This window comes from Engraulis encrasicolus, chromosome 17 (genome assembly GCF_034702125.1).
Source record: "Engraulis encrasicolus isolate BLACKSEA-1 chromosome 17, IST_EnEncr_1.0, whole genome shotgun sequence".
NCBI classification, from domain to species: Eukaryota; Metazoa; Chordata; class Actinopteri; order Clupeiformes; family Engraulidae; genus Engraulis; species Engraulis encrasicolus.
The window spans coordinates 2,549,772-2,554,771 of NC_085873.1; the positions used below are offsets into that span (position 1 = coordinate 2,549,772).

At 44.5% G+C, this 5,000-nt stretch overlaps 1 protein-coding gene across 3 annotated transcripts in view; it reads right to left on the reverse strand.

Moving 5' to 3' along the window:
* Window positions 1-5,000, reverse strand: part of mapta (microtubule-associated protein tau a) — a 70,805-nt gene that overhangs the window by 64,801 nt on the left and 1,004 nt on the right. The gene's annotated exons all lie outside the window — the stretch shown is intronic.

A 5,000-nucleotide genomic window follows, 5' to 3' on the forward strand; every position in this document is an offset into this window, starting at 1 on the left:
AGGTTTGATTAGAATCATGTTATGCAACTTGATTGCGATGTATAGATTTCACCCTCAGGTGCAGTGTTATGTGAATAATATTAAACTATATTAAATATATTGTTGTAATAGTATCATTTTATCTTGGGTCTATTTATGTGCAATGCATATAGTAAAACCAAATCAGCTGTCAGAACTGTATCACTAAATCTTTCTATCAATTCATCTGCAATTACATGGGTTGACCGCTTAAGCGTTACTGCGATATAAGACCGTAGGCAGTGCCATTTCAGATGGGCAGGGTACTGTATGCATGGTATAAGGACATCAAATCATTGCTATGTTGGGTATATGTGCCGGGGACACTCCATCCATTTGAATACAATTATTAGGTTTAACTCCTTAAGACATGGCATTATAAATTAGCTGTTGCCAGAATGTATTACTAAAGGCCCTGTGCACTGTCATAGTAGTGTAGTACTATAGTAGTTAACTTTCAATGTCTATTACAGCGTACCACAGGAGGTACGGCGTGCATTAAGGGGCTACCCCGTTTCTACAATGTTATCCATCCAAGAAATATTATACATATATCATTATTAATGTTAAAAATTAATCTAATTTATTAATTAAAACATTAATACACATTATTACACAACATCATTAATAAATATTCTAAATAGGAGGGTATATGTACTGCATGAGAACTGAAGTCAGAGCCATCTTGCGTGTGTAAGGTGAACACAGCTAGCTGAACTGCCCTGCCTGCCTAGTTTTGCCGGCATTCATTTTGCTGACGTAACGGTGGCACACTTCTTTACAGTGGCGGTGGGCTTCTAATGTGGAGGCAGTGCACTTACTCTCCTTGCTCATTACCTCCTTACTTCCTGATAGGTATATGGCTCAGTGTGCTGCTGACAAGACATGCTCTAAATGAACGTGTGCGTGTGTGTGTATGTGTGTGTGTGTGTGTGTGTGTGTGTGTGCTTGCCTGATGCGTGCGTGCATGTGTGTGTGTGTGAGTCAGAGAAGGAGAGATTGTGGGGGAGAAAATATGTAAGTGTGCGTGTGTGTGTGTGTGTGTGTGTGTGAGAGAGAGAGAGAGAGAGAGAGAGAGAGAGAGAGAGAGAGAGAGAGAGAGAGAAAGAGAGAGAGAGAGAGAGAGAGAGAGAGAGAGAGAGAGAGAGAGAGAGAGAGAGAATGACTAGCTCCAGCTCCAAGGGCAGGATGCTGTGCTCATGGATGGCTGCCCCTGTATCTCTGACCTAGATTTGCCTCAGCACCGCTCTCAAGCAAAGTGAGACTGATCTCGCTCTGTCTGTGTGTCTGTCTTTCTCTCCTTCATGCTCCGTCTCACTCCTTCTCTCGTGCTCTCTCATTATCTCTCTCCCTCGGTCTCTCTGTCTCTCTCCACACCTGTCCCCTTCTCTTTCTCTTTCTCTCTCTCTCTCTTCATCTTCCTCCTTTTCCTTTCTCATCTTTCTGTTTATTTTTTCCCGCCGATCTCTGTTTCTTCTCTCCCTCTTTCTTTGTCTGTTTCCCTCTCGCTCTCTCTCTCTCTCTCTCTCTCTCTCTAACATCTCTGTTTCTCCCTCTCTCTTTCGCTCTCTTTGTAGCATCTCTCTTTCGATCTCTCTCTTTTCATCCCTCTCTCCCCCACTCTCGGCCCACTTCATATCCTCTCTTCTCTCTCTTCTCTTTCTCTCTCTCTGTCTCTAAGGAGTGGTCAACAATGGCCCTCTGCCTCACATGTCTAAGCCCACGCCCATTAGGAGTCGAGTGAGTCGGCTACTGAAATTAAGTGATTATACCAGGGGCGTAGCAGGAAATTCAGGGCCCTATGTACAACCAGCTCCAATGGACCCTCAGCCATATATACAGAGCCGTGCATCTTATAAACGACTCTGCATATACCGACGTAACCCAGACTGTGTGTGGGCCCCCTATATACATGGGGCCCTGGTAACTCAATCACACTTTACCACCATCACCCCCCCTCCCGTACAACACCCCTGGATTATACATTGTGCTTTCTCTTCCACCAGTGAATCTGCTGAAGATGAAACGCATGAGACGGCAAAATCTTTGTTAGCATTTCATGGCGGTTACATGACAAGTGAGCTCTGTTATTCGACTCTATGGTCCTGTGGGTATACAGTAGGTAGAAAAAAGGGAAAACAGCAGTGCCATGTACTGCACCAAGGTCAACACACAAACTGTGCCAGGGTGGGAGTTAGGGTTCAATGTACTCTAAACTTCCTAACAATGAGCCATTGATGCTGTGCTATTTAGCTCATGGATGCCTAAAGCACCTGAGAAAAACATCTGCTGAATGTCTAAGCCGTTGTTGGGAAAGTTGCCCTCAGCGTATAAAAACCTAAATATCTTAGCCTCTGATGTACATAAAAATATGAAATACAGTAAGTTGCATTTAAACCCTAAGACCCTCATCTTGCTTTAGAATGTGTTCATTCAGCTGTAACATCCCCAAATATTTATTTAAAAAACTAAAATCACTAAAATCTCAAGAGCCTACATGCAGCGTATATGAGTCTCCAGGCACCAAAGGTCAAACAACATAATATCCATGATGCATGAAGGAATGGGGATAGAAGAAAGAAGGTTAGGATACGATGGTTTTGTGTGTGTGTGTGTGTGTGTGTGTGTGTGTGTGTGTGTGTGTGTGTGTGTGTGTGTGTGTGTGTGTGTGTGTGTGTGTGTGTGTGTGTGTGTGTGCGCGAGCATGGGTGTGTGTGTGTGTGTGTGTGTGTGTGTGTGTGTGTGTGTGTGTGTGTGTGTGTGCGCACATGGGTATGTGTGTGTGTGTGTGTGTGTGTGTGTGTGTGTGTGTGTGTGTGTGTGTGTGTGTGTGTGTGTGTGTGTGTGTGTGTGTGTGTGTGTGTGTGTGTGTGTGTGTGTGTGTGTGTGTGCGTGCGTGTGTGTGTGTGCAAGGGTCTACTGTATGTCTCCTTGTCTGAGGGTGTATAAGTGATATCTTAAGGGGCTTTAGGGAACTTCACCATTGAGCTCATTTGTGGCTTTGGTAAAAGCATTCCAACGAGGTTCCACTTCATTTTCTGGAACCTGGAACCATCTGGGTAATGGCCGTGTTCTGGAATGTTCTGGTGGTCATGGTTACTCTTGGTAAATGCAAGAAGGCCTGTAAGTGTGTAAATGCTTAAACCCCAGCTGCTGCATGTGCACGTCACGTCACACAAATCAACGGGCGGGCGGGCCTCATGGCTACGATGGTTATCGTGAGGAGCACCGCCCAGCACCCCCGTGTATGTACTAGCCCGTCTAGCCTGCCTGCTTTCCCGCCTTGCCAGTCTTCCGTGTAGACGGCCCACCAAATGTTACGACACGTCGAGGCCGTCCGTCATTGCCCTGCCAATTAAAAAATTTTCTTTTGAGAGAGAAAATGCATGAGCTGAGGCGTTGCTCATGATGTTCACTCAAAAACCGCTGCCTGGAGGCAGAAAGCTCACTGGCAACTGGACTTCTTTTTGAAGCACGACAACAGCTTCTAAAAACAGGGAAACTGCACCTGAGGGCAGGGAAGTCATATGAAAGAGAGGTTTCTAAAAAAACAGGGAAAGTCTCTCCAGACAATGTTGTCGGGCGGATTACAAACTAGCTGGTTGTCTGTCCTGTTCCCCGCTGTTGTAAAGTGCAATTACATCACCGCCAGACAGCACAAGCAGTTGTTCCCCACCAATTTCAAATTTCCTTGAGTGCCATTAAGCCAAATTATTTTTTTATTATTATTAATCTTTAGTTTTTGAACATTGCAGTGTTCAAGTATTAGAATTATATTCATGATTTGCAAAAGTGAGACAGAGTGACAGGCCTAGATAGATAGATAGATAGATAGATAGATAGATAGATAGATAGATAGATAGATAGATAGATAGATAGATAGATAGATAGATAGATAGATAGATAGATAGATAGATAGAAAGATAGATAGATAGATAGATAATCCCAAACTGGGAAATAAATGGTTGCACATCATTACTGGAGGTTTGAAGAACCACAAACCATTTGACCACCAGCCATTTGACCATGATAATCTGACACCCTCTGGCTAGTCAGTGTAGGCTACAGCAAAGCCCTTACAGTGACTTATAGAGTCCCTGTGATTGACTTGTTTTAGTCCACCACACTGACATGCAGCTAAAATCAATTAGGCCTACATGACAAGCACTGCATCAAGAAATGCCACACCAACTTGTCTTTTGAAGGAATTTGGGTGTTGTGGGTTGCGTTTGCGAGTCCTTCTAAAACGGGAGGCGAAAGAGGGAGCGACCATTTTACAATTGTGTGGATCAAGAGTCTCAGGTGGTTTTTGCTCTGTATTGCACCTCAACAACACAGTTCAGCTCAATTGGACGAGAGGGGTGTGTCTCCTAGCCCTCTGCTCCAAAAGCATTCGACTGTCGGTTCTTACAGCGAACAAGAACAGCCAAAGCTGTGTGATTCATGTTTACAAACACAATGATTCTGGGAATAAACTCAAGTCTACTATCATTGGAAAATAACGTTCTTCTGGACCGGCGCGACACATTTTGCGAGGGCTATTGAATGGTTAAATTGGAATTCGATATTCTCCGTAGATACCAGCCTGCCACAGAATTAGTGTGCGAAGGGGGGTGTGGGCATTAATGACGTTTCGTTTGAGTCTCACAGTTAGATTAGCCTCTGCCTCACCCCAATTCAGAATCGGATTATATCCCATATGTGAGCGAGATAACGTAGTTATAATGACCCGGACATACACTGATGTCGTTTGCGCAAACCCAAAGGAGGAAAAAAAGCACCGCTCCATCCATCCTCCCTAACGTTCCATCGCACCCCTCTCACAGCAACCTGCTGAAAACAATGGCGTGGCAGAACATATGGGTGTTCTGACAGAAGGCTATAGCGAACGAGAGCCACTGTACAGTAAACATTAAAAATTCAAACCACTGAAGCCACTCGGTAAAAAGGCAGTGCCATCGTCGCGGGTCTAACGCAATGCA